The following is a 25,103-nucleotide window of genomic DNA, read 5'->3' as shown; positions in this document are numbered from 1 at the left end:
GTCACTGTCGTCGATCACAATTGCCCCTTCCTGAATCATTCTTTCGATTTCCTTTTTCAAAGAACGACAATCTTCAATGCTATGTCCTTGGACATTAGAGTGGTACATGCATCGTACAGCAGGATTGAACCCTTTTGCATATGGATCTGGAGTATAGCCAAGGAGCGGCTCAATCAGTCCTGAAAGCTTTAGTTTTTCAAACAAACTTGCGTAGGACTCCCTAATTGGCGTGAAATTGTTTCCTTGCCTTTGTTTTCCCCCATGCCCCTGTTTTCCAGGGTCGTTGGGTGCTTGGAAACGATGTGAAGGCAAGAATGCATTACGTGGTGCTGGCTTTCACCAGCAGGGGTGACCTGATGGTTGACCCTGCGACCGGACCTTGTTTGGAGGATAATATTGAGGCGGATTATATGGAGCTCGGGGGCAGGCTTGGGCATGATAGGCTGAAAAGAGTGGCTCTGATGGTGGGTAGTAGGGTTGTGGAAGGTTGTATGGAGTGCGTGGATAATTTGGATGACTGGGTTTGGGCTGGTAGTGAGAGGAAGGACCTCTGAATTTGGACCTAGTACCTGCTTCGACTGATGCGACCTCGCGCGCACCTCCCGTGCCGCTCTGAATAGCCTGGGTCGTTGCCTTGAGCGCTGAGTAATTTAGGATCTTGTTAGACCTTAGGCCCTCCTCTATCATGACCCCTATCTTTACCACTTCATTGAAGGATTTCCCAACCGTTGTCACCAAGTGACCAAAGTAAGTTGGATCAAGTGTTTGCAAGAAGTAGTCCACCATTTCTCCCTCTCTCATGGGAGGATCAACTCTGGCCGCTTGCTCTCTCCAGCGGAACCCAAACTCACGAAAACTTTCCCTAGGCTTCTTTCCAGTCCTCAGCAATGTGAGACGGTCAGGGACTATCTCGAGATTGTATTGAAAATGACCTGCGAAAGCCTGCGCCAGATCATCCCAAGTATACCATCTGCTGGAATCCTGCCTGGTATACCATTCTAGTGCCGATCCACTCAGACTTTGGCCGAAATAAGCTATCAGCAGCTCATCTTTGCCACCTGCCCCTCTCATTTTGCTACAGAATCCCCGCAAATGCGCCATGGGATCACCGTGCCCTTCATATAAATCAAATTTAGGCATCTTGAACCCGGCCGGGAGTTGGACGTCCGGGAAAGGGCATAGATCCTTGTAGGCCACGCTGACCTGGTTGCCCAAACCGTGCAGGCTCCTGAAGGACCGCTCCAGGCTTTTGAACTTTCTCAACACCTCATCCTGTTCAGGGGATTTAACCGGTTTTTCGATCTCTGCCGGTACCTCCAAGTGTGGATTGTAAGCATGTGGTTCGGGGGCATGGAATGCAGGCTCAAGGGGATAGTATTGCGTATCGTGAGCCTGAAACAATGGCTCACTGGTCGTTCTGTGCAAGGGGGCTGCTGTGGGTCCCACAAAAGTGGGAATATCGGGTGTGGGGAGAGGTTTATGGGGTGGTGGAGCCTGGGAATCATGAGGGCTTCTTTCTTGATGGTAACGGGGATTTGGGAGGCTTGTTGAAGGGCCGGAGTGAGGGTATTCCGGCATGTGCCCCAATGGCTCAGGGCTCTTTTGTGCTTTGGCTAGAGCTAGCTGCATTGCATTCATATCTAGTCCCATCCTTTCTATCTTTCCCATCGCTTCCTTTAACAACTGGCTCATCGGCCTTTCTTCCTCGGTACTATTCTCTGAAGTAGTCATGCTTGTTGTTATCGGTCCTTTGGATCTAGTTTGGTAAGGGTGTGTTGCCAGAATTCTTTAACAACTAACTGTTTGAGATTCGGAAAACAACAAACTTGTTAGCGTTTAGAGTGTAACAGATTTGATAACAACACATTGAGGATGCAATGCCCCTAGGCAGTTAACCGTTTCTAACATGCTTTGCTTCAAACAACATGTGTCATCCCGGCTTGCTTATTCGCCCCTTTGAAGTACTTTGGGAACCCCTGTATTTTATTCTATTCGTATTTTCTTTTTCTTTATTACTGGCGGTCGAATCTTATGGAGATTGCCTACGTATCATGACCCCGCATGAATCAGACCTTGCGTAGTTCGGACCAATAAAAGATAAACAATACTAATCATTTTTTCAATTTATATATTAAAATAAACTGAAAAACAATCAAACAAACCACATATTCTAATTAAAGATTTATAAACTCAAAAACAAAATGCTAGCTCCCTTTCTCTGTTCGACAAATGCAACCAAATGGTTATTTTTGCAAATGTGGCCCCTTCCAAATTTCACATGAATTTTGAGGCCGGGGAGGATTATTTATGACACTTTACAAACTTGTCCATTCTTTTACGAAAATAACCTTTCGACAACTGAAAGATACTCTAAGGCTATTTCGGCAAGAACGGTTTAAGATGCGGCCGAAGCTGGCTCGGCTTATTATGACAAAAGACGGTATTCACATGACCGCTGACTCTTTGATTTTTTTCTTTTCAAATTACAATAAAAGACTTGGCGTTGTAAACACGGCCCTTCAGCGCCTCGGGGACGAAGATTTATAAGGCTGTGTGGGTCAACTTAGACCAAAAATTCTAAACATGACCCGAAGGTGGCTATTTATGCAAAGTCAGCCTTCCGGCGTCCCTTTCGGGAACATTCGGCTATTTATGACAAAACAGCATCACCTGACTTATTTATGACTCTTTTGTTGTTTTTCGAAAATAGGAAGCCCAATACTGCAAACACGGCCTGTCAACGTCTCGGGGACGAAGATTTTTAAGGCTGTGTGGGTCAATCGGACCAAATCTTAAAAATGACCCAAAGGTGGCTGTTTATGCAAAGTCAGCCTTCCGGCGTCCTTTTCGGGAACATTCGGCTATGTCTTGATAAAACAGCGTCACCCGACTTCTTTATGACAAAAATTTAAAATTTGACATATATTTTTTTTTATGATTATTATTTGTTCGTTTTTGGCTTTTTAGCAAAACGGTGGGGTTGGACCCGATGAGGGTTGCCTACGTATCTCACATCCGGTGAGAATCAAACCCGCGTAGTTCGGGCAATAGAACTACTTTAAAAGAAGAAAGGAAGCATTTTTTTTATTGATTTTCTTTTTAAAAGAAACACTTCTAAGATATATTTTTTGAATTTTCATTTGCTTTTTTTTTCTTTATTCTAAAGAAGAAGAAAATATTTTTCGGAAGTTTGCTTTTAATAAAAGAAATGCTTCTCAAAATGTTTTTTTTTTTGAATTTTGAAAAAAGAATCAAAATATTTTCGGATTTGTTTTTTTTTTTTTTACATATCATATTATTTTTGAAAACAATTAGAAAGACTTCCTAAAGAAGTCAATAATGGAGAAAATATTTTTGGATTATTTTAATTTTGTCATTTTCATAAACAAATAAATAACACAAATTTTAAAAAACAAGACTCTTTTTTTCATTTTTATGGCAAGACAAACTATTTTCTTTTCTATATTTTTTGACAGAACAATGATGAGTTTTTTTCTATTTTTCCTTTGCTTTCAATATAACAAACTAATGAGACATTTTTTTCATTTTCAAAATTTCGGCAGAGTTTCGATACTACTCGGACATTGATTTTTCTCTAAAAATAAGTAGTTATATCTCTACACTGTCATTTTTTCTCCTCTTTTTCACAATTTTTTTTTAATCTGTGGAAAATAATGAAAACATACGAAATCTTTTTGAATTTTCATGCTTTGTTTTATTTGTAATTTTATTTTTTATATTTATTATTTCTTTCAAAAATGTGTCATGTGAGACATAATGATTTATATGTATTTTTATTTTTTTGTATTTATTGTTATTTTCAAAATGTGGCATGGGAAACATAAGGATTTCCAAGACATCTTGGATTTCGCAAATGTTCCCCATGTGTTTTCCCAAAAAGTAAACGTGGGGGACATAGGGAATTCCAAGGCTTCTTGGATTCCACAAATGTTCCCCATGCTTTGATTAAAATAACATCATGCTGGAAATGACCAAATGACCCATTCGCCCTTGACTGAATACAACATGTAGCACATAGGATGCCATAAGATGGTCTATTATTTTCAGGTTGCTTGTCCTAGACGGACCCAACCCCTGTGTTGAGTCCCCTAAGTCAAATGCACATGATGCAAATAAACGTTCCTACTAGGGATCCGACATGTGGCTTTGTTATACTAGGTTCAGAACCTGGGTGTTTGTTCTAGACCTGGCTTACCCGAGCGGACAGCTCGAGCCGAGGGGGGCAGCGTACCGGGAATACAGAAGCTTCTTGGATTCCACAAATGTTCCTCATGCTTTGATTAAAATAACATCATGCTGGAAATGACCAAATGACCCATTCGCCCTTGACTGAATACAACATGTAGCACATAGGATGCCATAAGATGGTCTATTATTTTCAGGTTGCTTGTCCTAGACGGACCCAACCCCTGTGTTGAGTCCCCTAAGTCAAATGCACATGATGCAAATAAACGTTCCTACTAGGGATCCGACATGTGGCTTTGTTATACTAGGTTCAGAACCTGGGTGTTTGTTCTAGACCTGGCTTACCCGAGCGGACAGCTCGAGCCGGGGGGGGGGGGGGGCAGCGTACCGGGAATACAGAAGCTTCACCGGCTTAGCAACTTGTCCGAACCTCGTTCTAAATTGGGATTTGACACTATACAGAAAAGAAGTCGTACGAAGTACACCTTTCTTCATGATTCAGAAGACTCAGAAAGGATATGGGTTTCGGCACAGTTTATATACAGTTCAAATAATATCAAAGCGGTAAAAGTAGCATTTAACACATTAGTCTCAAACATGTAAAATTCAGATAATAGATAAAGCCAAATAATAACAATTATTTTAAGCTCGAATACTTAACCCTGAACCAGTAGTTCTGGGTCTGTCCCCAGCAGAGTCGCCAGAGCTGTCACACCTCCTTTTTCCGCGCCCGCGAGGGCGCCGGGGAGTTTTTTCCAATCAAAGGACAATCGAAACGGGATTGGTTTAATTATTTCAGAGTCGCCACTTGGGAGATTTAGGGTGTCCCAAGTCACCAATTTTAATCCCGAATCGAGGAAAATAATGACTATATATTATAGTCTGCGTACCAGAAATCCGGATAAGGAATTCTGTTAACCCGGGAGAAGGTTCCCTAGCCTATAATTCCTAAATTAAACTTTAAACCCCTGAAAATTATCCCTGGTACCAAACGGGTCAAGCGTAACCCAAGGCTTAAAACACAATGAATGGGCTGCCCCCTTGAAAATGGGTCAGAATTGACCCCAAGGCCCAAACCAAAATCAGAACTCCATTTTAGCTATTCAATGAAAAATCAGGAGAAATAAACAGCTGAACGATTTCAAAACTAAAATTCTAGCTAAATGACTGATTTCCCTTTTTAAACTAACTAATGCGCTATAATTAAACTATATTACCAAATCAACAAAATCTAACTTAAGCTAACTATATGACTAGAGAAATCAGAACTTAAACGAGCAAAATGCACAAACCAAAGCAAAATTAACGACAATTTTTAACAGAAAACTGGAAAGCACACGGAATAAGTATGACCACCAAACAAACAAAGAAAACCTAGATTCAGAAGTTTAAATTTCACCAAATTCATCCGAAGAAATTAAACTAAAGAAAGGTAGAAGAATGAAAGAGGAACAGACGGTGAAATAGCATAGAAAGACAAAAAAATGCAGAAAACTTACCAAATAGACTCGAAATTGATATTGACACTCCAATTTTACCCAAAATAATGTTAATCGTTTGCTCTTTCTCAAAAACCAGCGACCACCATTGTTTTGTGATAAATTAGCCTTGAAAAACTCAGGAAACTCGAAGAAATAGCTCTTGCATGTCACATATTCAACGGAAACTAACTTTGGGCTCTTAGGGCTTCGAACTCAGCTTTGAAATTCGAGTAGATGTGGAAAGATTCGAGGGAAATGACTTTGAGATTGGGAAAGGGGAGGCTGTGAGGATTTTATGGTATTAATTTGGAGTCGATTAGGGGTGGCGCCGCCGGCCGGTGGGTGGAGAATTCAAGGTCGGCGCTAGGGTTTGGCGTTCTCTGATGAGGGAGATGAGGAGTGAGGATGGAACGGGGGGAGTTAAGCTGTTTGGACAGTTATATACTATCAAGCACCCCAGTACCCAACCATTGGATCGAGTGAGATCAACGGCTCTTGCTGGGGGAACCGAAAACGTGTTCCTTTGGTCATTGAAGGGACGGACCGAGTAAAAAATGTGGGTTTGGGCCTATTTCGACGTGTTTCAGGAGATATAACATTTGGTCCTGAAGGAATTCCGATTAAAATGGACCAAAATCAGATTCTTTCACTCCTTTTGTTTCTTTTTCTTTTATTTTTCAATTTCAAAATTCTTTTTCTTTTCAAATTAAGAATTAAAACATAAATTAATTCTTAAACTAAATTAACCTACCAAATAAGGCTAATTACTCACTATAGTTATCTACAACAATTAATTAATTCCCAAATTAAAAGAAAAACTACCAAATTCAAAATTAAAAAGTTAAAAATGCAAAGTGAATTATTTTTGTGATTTTAATCATTTTTATAAGACAATTAAACTGCTAATTAACCTAAAAAATTTAGAATTAAATCATAAATGCAAATGCAAAGTATTTTTGAATTTTTCATGAATTAAAAGAAATTAAGCATGCACGCAAAATGCAAACAACCAGAAAAATTCTACAATAATTCCTAAAATAACAAATAATTAAAAGAAAATTTTAATTTTTTGGAATTCTGTAGGAGTAATTCATGTGAGGCAAAAATCACGTGCTCACAACTGGGCATTGGTCAGCCCAAAAGACATCACCAAGAACTCATAATGACCATATCGGGTCCTAAAAGTTGTCTTAAGAATATCCGAATCCTTGATCTTCAACTAGTGATAACCTTAACGGATATCAATCTTGGAGAACACTCTCGCTCCCTGAAGCTGGACGAATAAATCATCAATGCGAGGCAAATGATACTTGTTCTTAACGATCACTTGTTCAATTGCCTATAATCAATGCACATCCTCATAGTGTCATCCTTCTTCTTCACAAATAGAACCGGCGCACCCCACGGTGACACACTAGGCCGAATGAACCCCTTATCATGGAGTTCCTGAAGCTGCTCCTTTAAATCCTTCAACTCCGTTGGTGCTATACGATACGGAGGAATAGAAATGGATTGAGTGTCCGGCACCAGGTCAATACCAAAATCAACATCCCTGTCTAGTGGCATGCCCGACAGGTCTGCAGGAAACATATCGAGAAAATCTCTCACAACTAGAACAAAATCAATACTGGGAGTCTCTGCACCGACATCCCTCACAAAGGCTAGTTACGAAAGACAACATTCCCAACCATACGTTGGGCCTTCAAGAATGAAATTACCCTACTAGGAACATAAGCAGTCAAACCTCACCACTCAATCTGTAGCACCCCCGGTATAGCCAATGTGACTGTCTTAGCATGACAGTCCAGAATAGCACGACACGGAGATAGCCAATCCATGCCCAAAATGACATCGAAATCCACCATACACAATAATAAAAGATCCACTCGGGTCTCTAGACCCCCAATAGTCACCACACATGACCGGTACACACGATCTACAACAACAGTATCACCCACCGGGGTAGATACATGAACAGGTGAAACAAGAGACTCACGGGACGCACCCAAATAACGAGCAAAGTATGATGACACATAAGAAATAGTGGAACTGGGATCAAATAATACAGAGGCATCTCTGTGGCAGACTGAAACAATACCTGTGATAATAGCATCGGAAGCAATAACATCGGGTCTAGCTAGAAGTGCATAGAAATGGGCATGACCGCCACCTAATCGACCTCCCCCTCTGGGACGGCCTCTAGCTATCTGACCTCCACCCCTAGCTGGCTGGGTGGGTGATGATGAAATAACTGGCGCTGAAGCCGATGGCTGACTCCTCTACTGAGATGAACCCGCAAGACGATGAGGACACTGCCTCCACATATGACCCATCTCTCCACACTCATAGTAACTCTCGGGTGTTGGAGAAGGGGACTAAAGGGAACCCCTAGCACCGGAATGACTAGATAATGCACCCAGCATAGAAGAGCCCTGAACTAATGGAGCACGGGACGAGCTCTGAGCTAGAAGGGCACTAAGTGATGACTAGCCCTGATGAGAACTGTGAGAACCATGACCCGATGACGCCCCACAATAACTTGGATGAGCTGGCTGAGCATGCCTGAAAGGACGGCCTCTACCGTTCTGAAACTGACCTCTCGAAGGAGCACCACTATAACTACCAGATCCTCGATGCCTCTTGGCCTCCCTCTTCTCTCGCTCCTGGCGATGAACTGACTCAATCTCTCGAGCAATGTCTACAACCTCCTCAAAAGTCACACCAGTCAACCTCTCCCTAGTCATAAGAATACGAAGCTGATAAGTGAGGCCGTCAACAAACCTCCTAATCCTCTCTCTATCTATCGGAACCAACCAAATAGCATGATGAGCTAACTCTGAGAACCTCATCTCATACTACGTCACATTCATCTCTCCCTGACACAACCACTCGAACTGCCTGCACAGCTCCTCCCTGCGAGACTACGGCACATACTTCTCCATAAAAAGTACGGAGAACTGCTGCTAGGTAAGGGGTGCTGCAGCAACAGACCTACGCCTCTCAAAAGCCTCCCACCAAGTGAAGGCAGCTCCAGAAAACTGATAAGTAGTGAAAGCGACCCTGCTGGCCTCTAGAATACCCGCTGTACAAAGAATCCTCTAACACTTATCCAAGAAACCCTAGGCATCCTCGCCCTCTGCACCACTGAAGGTCGGAGGCTGAAGTCTACCAAACCTTTCCAACCTACGTTGCTCGTCCTCTAGCATGGAAGGAACTACATAGTCCTAAGCAGCTGCAACCAGCTGGGCTGGATGTGCCCCCGGTGTCTGAAGTCCCTGCACGATCTTCTCAGGTGTGCGAGCGGCGGGAGTCTGAGTGCCTCTCTCGGCCTGAGAAGTAGTTGTGGCTATAGTGACTGAAACCGCCTGAGCTAGGCCAGTGCAAACTGATAGAATTTGAGCCAAGGCCTCCTGAAGACCTGAAATCACAATGGGCACAGCTGGTGCTTGAGCTGGTGCTGCAGGAGCATCCACAACTGGACCTAATCCTGAATTGGGGTGGCTGGTGGATCTGCAAGTGGTGCCCTAGCTGCAGTGCGGGCCACACCTCTGCCCCTACCGCGACCACGACCGCATCCTCGTCTCTAGTGGCCACAGCTAGTGGTACTGGTGGCCATCCATCCTGTCCGGTAGTAGGTGTCCTCACCATTTAGGAGAGAATAGAATAACAGAAGTTTAGTACTCGGATCAACAGATTCGCACGACAAGAATTTCAAGAATATGAATTTTTTCCTAAAGGTTCTGCAGCCTCTCGATGATAAATACAGACGTCTCCATACCAATCCGCGAGACTCTACTAAACCTGCTCATGACTCGTGAGACCTATGTAACCTAGGATCTGATACCAACTTGTCACGACCCAAAACCTGGACCCGGTCATGATGGTACCTCTCGTGAAGACAAGTCCAGCTGACACATTCCCCATTCATTTTAAGCAATTTAAAATAGTACAAATTAAGTCATTAAACATAATAAAATCCTAAAATACGGTGAATAATACAATTTGCAGAAACAATACGGCCCGATATTGGGGTGTCCATTCATGAGCATTTATCAATATACTACAAGTCTGAAGAGTCTACTCAAATTATTATAGAACACTAATAAGAGAAAAGAAATGAGATAGGGGGGAGAAGCACGGGGCTGCGAATGCCGAGCAGCTACCTCGTGAACTCCGGAATCTACTGGAAGCTCTCAACCCTCGCCAGCAGGACCTGAAGCGCCTGAATCTGCACACGGGGGGGCAGGGAGTAAAGTGAGTACTCCAACTCAGTGAGTAATAATAATAAATGCAGACTGAGTAATAAGAAAGCACGTAAAGGCACATCAACAGACTATAAGGAAGCACTAAAAAGTCAGTAAAACTAGTGAAGCAGTAAAGATGTGTAAAGTCACTTTAGTTCAGTTTAAACTTCATGAAATGCCTTTTTAACAATAAAGCAAGTAAAAGACAGGCAAATAGGAAAGATAAACACATAAGGAATCGCCTCTCGGGCATAATGTCAACAAAATCTGCCCCTCGAGAAATATCTCACATCGCAATGGGTACCCGCGCTTACTGGTGGGCAGACTCCTAAAGGGGCCCCTTACGGCCCAAGCGCAATATCAAGTTATCTCGTGGCATAATCACATAAGCTCTCGGCCTCATATCAACAAGCCACCTCATCGCGTACCAATCTCAGGCCCTCGGCCTCATAATCATAATCAGGTGTTTCCTCACAACATAGGCCCTCGGCCTTACTCAGTCAGAATTTCACAAACCACTCGGGCAATAGTAAAACACGATGCTCATCCCAAATTATCATTTAAAATATCATTTTAAGTGTTGAAGCAGAGTAGGCATGGCTGAGTAGGATATAGCATGACTGAGTACAAGTATAAAGTCAAAACAGTGAGGAAATATCAGTAAAAATCCCCTAAGGGTTCAAATAGCTGGCACGAGGTCCAAATATGGCATTCAGCCCAAAACATGATGATAGCAAGTAGTTTTCAGTCAAATACGCAGTAAAATAGTTATTCGGGATGGACTAGGTCACAATCTCCAACAGTGCATGACCCCACGCTCGCCATCTAGCGTGTGCGTCACCTCAATATAGCACAACGATGTGCAATTCGGGGTTTTATGCCCTCAGGACAACATTTACAATCATTACCCACCTCAATCCGGTCCAAACTCTAATTCGCGATGCCTTTGCCCCTTGAATCGACCTCCACTCACGTCGAATCTATCCAAAGTTAGAATCACGACGTCAAAATCTGCTAATGGAACAAAGCTCATGCAAAAATAATCAATTTACAATACAAATCCCAAAATTACCAAAACCCAACCCCGGGCCCACGTCTCAGAATTCGATAAAATTTACATCAATAGATTTCTTATCTCCCCACGAGTTCATACATATCAAAAGTACTAAAATCCGACCACAAATGGTCTCTCAAATCCTAATGTCTAGGTCTCCAATACCTAGCTCTAGTTTCCCCAATTTTAACCCTTAAATTTCATTAATTGTAGCTCTAATCCGTGAAATAATACCATAGGAACGAGTTTTAGGTCCAAAATCCTTACCTCAATGAAATCATTCTTCAAATCGCCCAAAAAGCTCCAAAAGCCGACTTAGAAATGGTGGAATAGCTCAAAAATCGCGAAGGAAAATATTTATACCTTCTGGCCAAAGGATTTCGCATCTGCGGCCAAAAATCCGCTTCTGCAGTACCGCATTTGTGGTCCTTGAACCGTTCTGCGGTTTTCACTAAACCACTTAGACACCGCATTTGCGATGCCTAACCCACACCTGCGCCATCGCAGGTGCTGTTCTTCTACAGCTTCTACAGTTCCTTCCAACTTCACCATCTTCCGCTTCTGCGACTCTTTTCCGCACGTGCGGGGGTCGCACCTGCTACCTCCCAACTGCAGATGCGGTTATGACAGTAGATTCCAACTTCAGTTGCCATTCCAAACTTCCATTCTTTCCGTCAACTATCCGAAGTCACCCCGAGGCCCCGGGACCTCAACCAAAAGCACAAACATATCATATACCACTACTCAAACTTGTACCAATCTTTAAAGCACCTCAAACGACATCGAATCAACCAAAACACATCGGATTCAAGCCTAAGTTTCCAAAATCTTCCGAATTATACTTTTGATCAAAAAGTATACCAAACCACGCCTGAATGACCTGAAATTTTGCACACATATCCCAAATGATACAACGGAGCTATTGCAACTCTCGGAATTCAATTCTGATCGCTATATCCAAATCTCACCTATCAACCGGAAAACGCCAAAAATCCAATTTCGCCAATTCAAGCCTAAATCTACTCTGGACCTCCAAAACACATTCTGATCACGCTCATGTCCTAAATCATCCCCCGAAGCTATCTGAACAATCAAAACTCACATCTGAGCCCTTTAACACATAAGTCAATATCCGGTTGACTTTTCCAACTTAAGCTTCCTTAAAAGAGACTAAGTGTCTCAAACCGTCTCAAAACATTTTCGAACCAGAGCCAAGCAACCCGATCATACAATATACAACTGAACAAGGTAACAATAAGTAGAAATGGGAGAAACGGAGCGGTCGAAGAGGCTAGGACAAGACTACCAAATAAACATGTGCAGTTTAAGGCATATACGGCAAGTAATAATAATGGAAACTAGCATTTAAAGATGGTAAGGGGGAACATGTTGCGGTGGAATATCCAGTACCAACAGTAACTCAGGAGAAGGCATGAAGAATATTTTAAAGTTCGCATCAGCAAGAATAAATAAATAGTAACAAATCAATATCCACTTTTATTCTTTATTGTTGCGGCATGCAACTCGATCCAAATATATAATTTTGTTGTAGCGTCCAACCCGATCCAAATCATTTATCACTATTGCAGCGTGCAACCCAATCCAATCATAAATCACTGTTGCAGCGTGCAACTCGACTCCTCATATCCTCCCTTATTACTCCCTGTTGTGGCATGCAACCCGATCCCATATAATATTGTTGCGGCGTGCAACCCGAACCCAATATATATTTCAACAACAATCACAAAAGAAACCCGGCAAGGGAACAATAAGGAAACAACAATATCCCGGCAAGGGAATCAACAATGAGATTAAACACATCCCGGCTAGGGAACCAGCAGTAAGAGTGAAATACTTCCCGGCAAAGGAATCAGATATAACCAAACTTGTACCAATATTTAACTTCACAAATGAAACCTCAACTAGAACCAATACTCAACAATAAGTAAATACCACGAGATCAACCATAATTCTTTCCCAACATGGAGAACCAACAACTTAGGCATTTGTAGTACTTATTAAGAACACAACGATTACAATTTAAGACTCACAGGCATGCTTGACAATGACGTATAGATACTCGTAACTACACCTATACGTCGTACACTACTCTAGCATATAATAAATAAAGCACAATACCTATTCCTTCAAGCTAAGGTTAGACGAAACACTTACCTCGAACTTCTACGGCCAACTCAAGCCTCAAACGCCGTTTTTCCTTTGGAATTCGCCTCCAAATTACTCGTATTTAGTCCAAATTAATTTAACAACATCAATAAATGCTAAAGAATTCATACTCAACGCTTAATTATATGTTTTCTATCATTCTTCCCAAAAAGTCAAAAATCGACTCGGGCCCGCTTGGTCAAAACTCGAGGTTCAGACCAAAACCCGATCACCCATTCACCCATGAGCCCAAATATGCAATTAGTTTCGAAATTCAACCCCAAAACGAGGTCTAAAGTCCAATTATTCAAAAAGCTCTAACTCTACCCAAATTCCCAATTTCTACCATGAAAACTCTTGATTTTTTATTATAAAGTGATGATAATAAATGGGTAATTGAAAGAGTAAAGTTTAGAATTTATTACCAACACTTTGGGGATGAATTTGTGTGAAGCAAATCGCCTCTAGGCCTTGAGAGTTCGAAAATATGGAGTAAATGGGTTCTGCCCAATTTTTGGTTCTGTTTTAAAATAACTGGGCAGGCCTTCATAGCGTTCACGATGGGCCTGTCGCGTTCGCAATGGGTCAGGCCCAGATGGCCTTTGCGTTCGCATTGAACGGCTCATGTTCGCGGAGCTTTAGCTCCTCAAGCCTTCGCGTTCGCGGTTAAGTGGCCTCGTTCGCGTAGAGCAATTTGGACTTCTCCCCCAGGCCCACTAACTATCGCGACCCCCTTTTTCCTTCCGCAGAAATCGGGTTCATGACATTTGGGTATGGGACAACTCATTCCTTTTGGGAACGGGGTTTGAATTTTTGAAGAGTCGCCACCTAACGATTTTAAGGTGCGTTAGGGCACCCATGAGGTTCATCTACAACTATGTTTGATAACCAGAGATAGGGTAAGCGCTTGAAATTATCCTAAGGGGAAGGTGTTAGGCACCCCTCAAGATCCACTAGTGTGGTTCCCGGCCAGACAATTTTTGTAAATTTGTACAATTAGAAAATAAACAAGTAGGGTTCAAATAATATGGGATTTAAATACACAAGTGTTTGAAAACGATAAATAGAAGCAAGGTTTTAAAAAGAGTTACGATCTAAGCATGCTTATGAATGTAAAGGGGCATCCTAGGTTTGTTTGTAATATGGATCACATCAATGCAATACCAGGTATGACATTCCTCAAAAGATGGACTACACGTGGTATTAGCGCACCGGTCATCATATCCATATCTACCCTTTCCCACCCTGTGAAGGTAATTAGAGTGGAGATTGGTCTCGACTCTTATTGCATGATGTTACCCGTCCCTTCCTATCAGTCCCAGAGGAATTTAGGACTCCTATCCTATAAGGAGGTTCTAGGCAGACCCTCAGGTTTAAAGGCTAAATGCTAAGGCGACATACAAAAACAAGTAGGACTACATTTAAAAGGGGAAAACACATAAAACAAGCAGAAGCCTCAATTATACCTCCACAGAAAATGCACATAGACAACACGACTTATACACAGTTAAGGTCTGATTTAAAATCCTAAAGCAGGGAGCTTAAGTGGTAACATCAAAACCAGATTTATTACATGACTCAGAAAAGAAGTCTGAATCAGGTTTGCCTACTGATTTTAACAATTGATAATTAAATAGAGGCAGTTCCAAGTTTACTTAAGTCATTACCTAAGGCTTGCCTAGGCGCAAAGCAAGATGCAGCAGTTATTCAGAATTATTAAAAGGCGGTTTGGACCTTATTTTTACCCTAAGAGCATGTTGTTCTAGTTGCAGAGATTATTACCAGTTATTTTAAACGGGATAATCAAGTGTTAAGCTATTTTTACCTCTTTTATAATCAGCAATTTACACTAAGTGTAAGTGCAAATAAGATCCTAAAACATGATACCTAAAATGCAGAATTCCTAGAGCAGGATTTCTAAATGTGTATGGCAAGATTATAGAATTTCCTAAGAGCAGGATTTCTAAATGCCTAGGGCAGGAATGCAGAATTTCCTAAGAGCAGGATTTCTAAGTGCACATGGCAGGAATGCAGATAATAATAAAGTGTTAATTATTAGCAGATTTTAAAACATGATGTTGTAAAGGTGCACATGCTGAAACAGTAAACATGAAACCTAAGATCATGATTTCTAATGCATGCATGAACCCTAAGCATGGTTTTCTATTGCGCAATTAGGAACATAAACCTAATAACATGTTTTCTATATTTAACATGCATATTTACCCTAACCCTTTTCACTAGCCACCCCAATACTTGTTTACAAATTATTACAGACCATGTGATTGAGTTACATGAGAAATGCAAAATAAGAAGTTACAATTATAGGAAGCCTGATTCTGACTTCCTCTCTGAGTTATGTAATAAACCACCTCAAATGCTAATATTGTTCCATAGCCTTTCTCATATCTGGGTGTGTCAGAGTTCCCTAAGGACCTCAAGGGATCCCGGGCAGTGCTCACACCCAGATTGCATAACCAAACAGAGTGAGTGCAGTGTGGAAGGGCCAGCTCTTATGTGTCCAGGTTCAGAGGGAGCTCAAGGGTCCCAAAGCAAGGCTCACACAAAAGGGGCAGAACCTAATGATCTAAGAGTATAGTGGAAGTGTAGAACACATGTTTGAAAAGGAGTTTGTTTTAAAAAATAGTTTGGAAAATGATTGGTTTGAAATAAATTTGCAATAGCAACAGAAGATTTGCTTAGGGAAGACAGTTTTGAAAGGGGCAGGGGATAGGAGCAACAACAACACATACCAGAATAGGTCCAAAGAGCAGTACAACTTCAGCAGTTACAAACAGGGAGTAGGGGTTGGGGACATAGAGAACCCAAATCAGAAACACATAATTAGTCATAAATCCAGTACATTAGGAGACATGCTAGTTGAGGAACAAGTAAACATGTTGAACACACTTGAATAAAGGAGGGCAAAATTTTAAGCATGCTAAGTAAAGCAGTAAACAAAAGTACAATTTAACAGTATGAGCCATTAAGTCGGTGCAGAAAGGGACAAGGATTGTCAAACAAAAGAACACATAGAGTTGAGTTCCAGGATTTAAACTAGGAACATACCAGTTGAAGAAGCAAAGTGCAGTAAAAGTAAAGCAATCAGAGTTTCACAGTCTAGCTTTGGCTTTCAGCCGGCTAGACAAAGCAATAGCACAAGTAGTAGAGAAAAAAAAGAGCTTGAATGTGTATGTGTGTGTTCTGAGCTAGTTGTTCGTGTGTTTAGAGAAGATAGGGTAGAGTATTTATAGCTTTGAAAACGAGTAGAAAATAAAGTAACAACTAAAGGTTTTGCACAATTATGGAAGTAATCACCATTAGAATCCAATTAGCACAAGTACTTCCCTTTAATCAAGGAATTACTGCTCAAACGGATACTAACAGGGATAATTAAGGAAAGAAAATCAATTTGAGAAAGATTGATTTTTGACCATATAAGGGATAGTAAAAGTATAGAGTATACAATTGAGTCTAGGTACAGAATATACTTAATTTGGGGAAAGGATTCAGCAGGGGTGAAACATTACAACAAATAAAGGAAGGGAATCAATCAACTCAAACAAACGAGTAAAATTAGGGGTTTATAAGAAAACCTTTGCAATCAACCGTAACTTAAGGAAATCAAGATCAATCAAGAGGGAGTCATGATTCTGCACTTCGACATACAAATAGGGAAAAATGAATAGGAGTATCAGACATGCAAGGTCAACCATATTGACAAAAGAAGCAAACTAGATGAACACAAACATACAGCAGCAACATGAGTAGGCTAAGGGCTTAGTGGTAAAAGAACCCACTCAAAACATGGTAATCAACGAGTCAAGTAGTCATGGCTAACACATAGAACTAGAGTGGAAAACTAAACTAACAGGTAAAGAAGGTCGGAAACAAGTAAAGAAAGCCTTTAAACTCATAGTAATAAGTGAAGAAAAATTTTAAGAAATTAGGGTTTTAACAAAGTTGGGTTAAAAAGCGGTAAGAACTCAGAATCATCCAAGACAAACAAAGAAAAGGGATCTAACCATAAAGAACCCAAATCGAAACAGGTATACATACAAAATAAACAAAGACAGTTCCAGAACTCCGGACAAACCAAAAATACTTAGGGTTCTCAACACGATAAACCAGATAGAAGAAAACATAAACAAACCGTTTAAACCTAGTAAAATCATAAGACAACACTGAAAATCAGAGGAGAAGTCTTTTAAAAGAGATTAAGAAAACCCTAATCTTCGAAGACGAAGAGTCATTTTGAAAAAATCAGAGAAACCTTTTGAGAGCAACACCAAGAGATTCATAATATATGAAGATCTTAGGTAGATCTGAAAGAAGATGGGAAAAACCTTAAAGTTAGGGTTTCTAAGAACCAAGAAAAAGTAAGAAAACCTTGAAAAGTTACCGATCTAGCCGGAAAAGTCGTAGATCTTACTCGAACGGCCATGGATGGCCAGAAAATGGCATGGGAAACCATGGGAGGCGAGTAAACCGCCTCTGGTTCACTTGAGAGCCTCAAAATGGTGACACACATTCAAGAGGGAGCAATAAGGCTGGTGGGTGGTGAGACCATCATGGATTCAGGCAAGGAGACGGCCGGAGAAGGTGGGTGGAGTTCATCGGAGAGGAGGGGAGGGGAGAAGGTACTAGAGATAACCAAAGATAGATAGAGAAAGATGAGAGTCGGTTGAGTGAAGAAATGAGCGGGGTTAGGGGGGTCGTTTGGTTTAATTTAGGAAGGGAAGCTGAGGACCGTTGTTCTGAATTATCAACGGTCTAGATTGCAAGGGGTAGGTGGGGATCCGGGTTTGGATAGGATTTAAAGGGTGTGGGTTGGGTTTAAATTAAAATTGGGTTGGGGAATTGGGGTCCAATTGGGCTAAAATTGAAATACAAAGGGGTTGTTATTTAAATAGCCAGTTTTCCTTTTTTAATTTATAAAAAAATAGTAAATAGTTTCTGAAAAATAAATTGAAAGCACTAAAGTGATTTATAATATCCAATTAACAATTTAGAAATACAGGATCTGATTTTTTGAATAAAACACAATTAAACCTTAAAATGGTTAATATTGCAATTATGTGCAATTTAGCTTTAAAAACACTAAATAAATTTGTAAAAATATGTAAAAAAATTACCTTAGCCATAGTTTGGCATAAATATAAAAATCCAATAGATGAATTATCAAAAATAATAATTTTGGAAATAATTATTGGGATTTTATGGATAAAAAGGGGAAATAAATCTATTAAAAAACCCTTTAAAATTATGGAAGAATAATAAAACCCTTGGACATGCTTATATATGCATACATATTCTATTTTCAAAGGTATTTTACATATTGAAAATAGATAGGGAAAATTTGGGTATCAACACTAACCCTATGCGTTCGCGTGAGCCTGAACGCGTTCGCGAAGGGTAACTCCCTCCAAAGCTTCGCGTTCGCATCCTGAGCTCCGCATTTTCGAAGAAAAAACTGACACCTGAGGGAATTTGCCTTACGCGTTCGCGAGTGAAGCCACGCGAACATGAAGAACAAAATCACTAAGCACCTGAGACAGCAAAACCTGCAACTTTTCTAACTGTAAAAACATCCCGTGGCCTATCCAAAACTCACTCGAGCCCTCGGGGCTCCAAATCAAATATGCACACTAACTCAAACATCATATGGACTCACTCGTATGATCAAATCGCCAAATCAACACCTTTACAACGAATTTAGCATCAAAATCAAAGAAGAATGTCAAGAACTCTTAAGTTCAAATTTTAACAACTGAGGGTCCGATTCACGTCATATCAAGTCCGTCTTTTTACCAAAATTTACAGGCTCAACCTAAATACCATATAAAACCTGTACCAGGCTCTAAAACCAAGATACGGTCTCGATACCATCAATTTCAAATACATTTAAATTTCCAAAAACTCTTATAATTTTAGTTAAACAATTTTCTTCAAAAAATTCATTTTTCGGGCTTGGGACCTTGGAATTTAATTCCGGGCATACGCCCAAGTCCCATATTTTCTACGGACCCTCTGGGACCATTAAATCATGGGTCCGGGTCCGTTTACCCAAAATATTGACCGAAGTCAACTTAAATTCAATTTTAAAGGCCAAATTAGCATTTTCATCAAATTTTCACATAAAAGAGTTCCGAATATACGCCCGGACCTTGCATGCAAATCGAGGTGAGATAAAAGGAGGCTTTTAAGGCCTCGGAACGCAGAATTTACTTGTAAATCAAGTGATGACCTTTTGGGTCATCACATCCTCCACCTTTAAAACAGTTGTTCGTCCTCGAACGGACATAGAAAAGAAGTACCTGAGTCGGGGAAAAGATGGCGATATCGTCTCCGCATATCGGACTCGGACTCCCAGGTGGCTGCCTTGGCAGGCTGACCTCTCCACTGAACACGAACAGAAGGGTAACTCTTCGATCTCAACTGATGAACTTGTCGGTCCAGAATGGCCAGCGGCTCCTCCTCATAGGTCAGATCCTTGTCCAACTGGATAGTGCTGAAGTCTAACACGTGGGATGGATCGTCGTGATACTTCCGAAGCATGGACACATGGAACACTGGGTGCACAGCTGATAAACTCGGCGGCAACGCAAGTTTGTAAGCCACATCTCCCACTCGATCTCAAAAGGATCAATAAACATAGGGCTTAGCTTGCCCTTCTTCCCAAATCTCATCACGCCCTTCATGGGCGATCCCCGGAGAAACACCCGCTCTTCGACCATAAATGCCACATCACAAACCTTGCGGTCGGCATAACACTTCTGCCTGGACTGAGCGGTACGAAGTCTATCCTGAATGATCTTCACCTTATCCAAGGCATACTGTACTAGATTCATACCCAACAACCGAGCCTCTCCCGGCTCAAACCATCCAACTGGCGAACGACACTGCCTACCATATAGTGCCTTATAGGGAGCCATCTGAATGTTCGACTAGTAGCTGTTATTGTAGGCAAACTCTACTAAAGGGAAGAACTGATCCCACGAACCTCCAAAGTCCATAACACAAGCTTGGAGCATATCCTCCAAAATCTGAATAGTATGCTCGGACTGTCCGTCAGTCTGCTTAGCTCGACCCGTGTGCCCAACTCATAGTGAACTACCCTCCAGAAATGTGAGGTATACTACGTACCTCGGTCAGAAATAATAGACACAGGCATACCATGAAGATGTACAATCTTCTGGATATAGATCTCAGCTAACCTCTCGGAAGAATAAAAGACTGCCACAGGAATGAAATGCGCTTAGTTACTCACCCTATCAACATAACCCACACTGCATCGAACTTCCTCTGAGTCCGTGGGAATCCAACAACAAAGTCCATAGTGATACGCTCTCACTTCCACTTAGGAAGCTCAATCCTCTGAAACAAACCTATAGGTCTCTGATGCTCGTACTTTACCTGCTGACAGTTCAAACACCGAGCCACATACGCAACTAGCGGCGCCCATCTTAGCGGCGCCCGGATGGATAGAACGAGAACTATGGGCCTCTTCTAGAATCAACTCACGAAGCCCATCTATATTAGGCACACAAATACGACTCTGCATCCTCAAGACTCCATCATCTCCAACTGTAACCTGCTTGGCACCTTCGTGCTGCACCGTGTCTCTAAGGACAAGCATATGAACATCCAAAGCAAGCGGTCTCTCACCGACTGGAATATATGCAAGGCTGCCCATACTGGCTGACTTCCTACTCAATGCATCAGTCACCACATTGGCCTTACTCGGATGATACAAGATAGTGATATCATAGTCTTTCAATAGCTCCAACCACCTCCTCTGCCTCAAATTTAGCTCCTTCTGCTTGAACAGGTATTGCAAACTCTTGTGATCCGTGAACACCTCACATGACACGCCATACAAATAATGCCTCCAAATCTTCAGGGCGTGAACAATGGCTACTAACTCCAAATTGTGAACTGGATAATTCTTCTCGTGGATCTTCAACAGTCGTGAAGCATATGCAATAACTTGGCATTCTGCATCAACACCGCACCAAGTACGCGATGCATCATAATACACTGTATATGGCCCTGAACCTATGGGCAAAACCAACACTGGCGTCATAGTCAAACCTGTCTTGAGCTTCTGAAAGCTCGCCTCACACTCATCCAACCACCTGAACTGGGCACCCTTCTGGGTCAACCTGGTCATCGGGGCTGCAATAGATGAAAACCCCTCCACAAACCGACGGTGATAACCCACCAAACCCAAGAAACTCTAGATCTCTATAGCTGATATAGGTCTAGGCTAGTCCTTGACTACCGCAATCTTCTTAGGATCCACCTGGATACCCTCTGCTGATACGACACGACCCAAGAATGCAACCGAACTCAACCAAAACTCACACTTCGAAAACTTGGCATACAACTGACTATCCTTCAGAGTCTAAAGAACGACTCAAAGATGTTGCTCGTGCTCCTCCCGACTGGGGAATAAATCAAAATATCATCAATGAAGATAATCGCGAACGAATCCAAATAAGGCTTGAACACTCGGTTCATCAAGTCCATGAGAGCTACTAGGGCATTTGTCAATCCAAATGACATCACTAAGAACTCACAATGTTTGTACCGAGTGCGAAAAGCTGTCTTAGGGACATCAGACGCCCTAATCCTCAACTGATGGTAGCCAGATCTCAAATCAATCTTCGAAAACACATTGGCACCTTGAAGCTGATCAAACAAATCATCAATTCTCGACAATCGATACTTATTCTTGATTGTGACCTTGTTCAACTGTCGATAATCTATACATATCCTCATCGATCCATCCTTCTTTTTAACAAACAACATCGGCGCACCCTAAGGCGAGACACTAGGTCTAATGAAGCCCTTATCGAGCAAGTCTTGCAATTGTTCTTTCAATTCTTTCAACTCTGGCGGGGCCATACGATACGGCGGAATAGAAATGGGCTGAGTGCCCGGAGCCAAATCAATGCAAAAGTCAATATCCCTATCGGGCGGCATACCCGGCAAGTCTGCAGGAAATACCTCTGAAAACTCACGTACAATAGGCACAGAATCTATGGAAGGAACCTCGGCACTAGAATCACGAACATACGCGAAATAGGCCAAACATCCCTTTTCAACTATACGTTGAGCCTTCATATATGAGATAACCCTACGGATGTAATAACCAGGAGTCGCTCTCCACTCTAAACTAGGCAAACCCGGCAAAGCTAAGGTCACAGAATTGGCATGATAGTCCAAGATAGTGTGGTAAGGTGATAACCAGTCCATCCCCAATATGACATCAAAATCAACCATATCCAAAAGTAACAGATCTACTCAGGTATCAAAACCCCCCAATCAAAACTATAAATGAATGATGGACACGATCCACCACAATAGAATCACCCACCGGTGTAGACACATATACAGGAGCACTCAAAGAATCACTAGGCATGACCAGATATGGGGCAAAATAGGATGACACATAGGAGTATGTAGACCCTGGATCAAATAGAACTTAATCATCTCTACTACAAACCAGAACAGTACCTGTGATAACTGCATTAGAGGCCTTAGCCTCGGGCATGGCTGGAAGAGCATAACATGGGGCTGGGACCCACCACTCTGAGCTACGTCCCTGGGACGACCTCCTGCTGGCTAGCCTCCACCTCTAGCGGCCTGACCTCCACCTCTAATACCTCTACCTCCACCTCTAGCACCTCTACCCCCACCTCTAACTAGCTGAGCGGGCGATGGAACACCTGGTGCCTGAACCATAACACCGGAACCCTGCTGATGTGACTGAACACCCACTATTCTCGGACAAGCCCTCCGGATATGACCATACTCACCGCACTCAAAGCATCCACGTGAGTGCTGCGGTTGAGGGAACTGAGATTGATCCTGGTGGGCCGGTTAACCATGAGAATAACTCTGAATAGGAGGTGCTCTAATAGGAGCTGATGGTGCACGGTAGGACTGCTGATCAGAATACTGCATATGAGAACCACGACCACCTGAAGCACCATGAGAAGTCTGAAGTGCTGAATGAAACGGCCTGGGAGGCACCACTGAAATACTGCATCTAGATGAGGCACCACTGAACCTGCCTAAATGATGGGGCCTCTTGTCAGACCCCTGACCACTACCCTGTGATAGAACCATCTCAACTATCCAGGCCACATTAGTTGCATCCTGAAAAGAAATCTCACTCCCAGTCTCCTTAGCCATCTGCAATCTAATCGGCTGAGCGAGTCCCTCAATGATAAGAGCATGACGGGCCAAAGCAATGAATCTGGTTTCGTACTAAGTGACGGTCATAGAACCCTACTGGAGAAGCTCAAACTGACTCCGATAGTCCTCCCTCTGAGTGAAAGGAAGAAACTTCTCTAGAAATAGCTGAGAGAACTGATCCCAAGTCAAGGCAGGCGGCCCAGCTGGCCTAGCCAAATAATAATTCCTCCACCAAGTCTTGGCAGAACCTAACAGACGAAAAGTAGCAAAGTAGACCCAATTGGTCTCCACTATCCCCTATCCCTATATTCCGAAGAACCTCATGACAGCTGTCCAAATAATCCTGTGGATCCTCTGAAGATGTATCACCATAAGTAGTAGTGAACAGCTTGGTGAACCTGTCCAATCTCCACAAAGCATCAGTAGACAAAGCTGCTCCATCATCGGTCTGAGCTACCACACCCGGCTGAACTGCTCCAACTGGATGAGCTGCTGGAGTCTGAAACTGGGGATCCATCTGCTCCGGAGTGCGGGTAGTGGGAGTCTGTGCTCCTCCCCCAGCCTGAGAGATGGTTGATACTACCAGAAGTAAGCCTGCCTGGGTGACACTCTCCATAAGGCCCACTAGACGGACCAGAGCATCCTTGAGTACTAGGGTAGCAATGAACCCCTATGGGACCTGATCTGGGCCCACCAGAACTATTTGGGCCAAAACCTCATCATCGAACTCTACCTAAGGCTCTGCCGCTAGTTCTGCTGCTCTAGGCTAAGCTCTGCCCCTGCCTCGGCCCCTAGCACGGCCTCGGCCTCGTCCTTTGTCCCTCGTAGGAACTATTGTTGGGGGCTCATGCTGCTGATCAGTGGATGAAGAAGAGCGTGTTCTCACCATCTGCGAAAGAACAGAAGAGAAATTAAATTAGCATTGAGAAACTAAACCCCACGACAAAGATGAATAGAAGTGAAACTGTTCCTAACTCTGCAGCCTTTGGGGGATAAGCACAGACGTCTTCGTACTAATCCCTCAGACTCTACGAAGCTTGTCTGTGAATTGTGAGACCTAAGCAACCTAGAGCTCTAATACCAACTGTCACGACCCGGACTTCCCACCCTCGGGAGTCGTAATGGCGCCTACTCGTGAAAGCTAGGCAAGCCGAGTATTATATAACTTATTACCTTTTTTTCTTAACCTTTTAGCAATTCTTTAAATCAACATGCGATTAACAGCGGAGTAATAATAATAACAAAAGAAATGCGGAAGGCGAAATCTGATAACTTAGCCAAATACTAGTACGAAACATTCAAAAATACATCTCTACCCAAAACTCGTTCATATTATCACTGACCATTTACGAATACTACAAACAGTTGTCTAGAAATAAAGATACTATCTGTCTCTGAAGTAAATGAAAATGGAATATAAATATAGAAGGGGACGCCAAGGCCTACGGACATCTGCAGGGCTACCTCGGGTCTCCACTGGACTGAAGGAAGCAGCCACTTTAAGGTCCTAAAGCTCCGGTACCGAGATCTGCACACAGTGTAGAGTGTAGCATCAGCACAACTGACCCCATGTGCTGGTAAGTATCGAGCCTAACCTCTACGAAGTAGTGACGAGGCTAGGACAAGACTACCAAATAAACATGTGCAGTTTAAAGCATATACGGCAAGTAATAATAACGAAAACTAGCAGTTAAATATAGGAAGGGGGAAGATGCTGCAGGGGAATATCCAGTACCAACAGTAACT

The sequence above is a fragment of the Nicotiana tabacum genome, chromosome 22 (assembly GCF_000715075.1).
Source record: "Nicotiana tabacum cultivar K326 chromosome 22, ASM71507v2, whole genome shotgun sequence".
Lineage (NCBI taxonomy): Eukaryota > Viridiplantae > Streptophyta > Magnoliopsida > Solanales > Solanaceae > Nicotiana > Nicotiana tabacum.
This window is presented reverse-complemented; position numbering follows the sequence as displayed.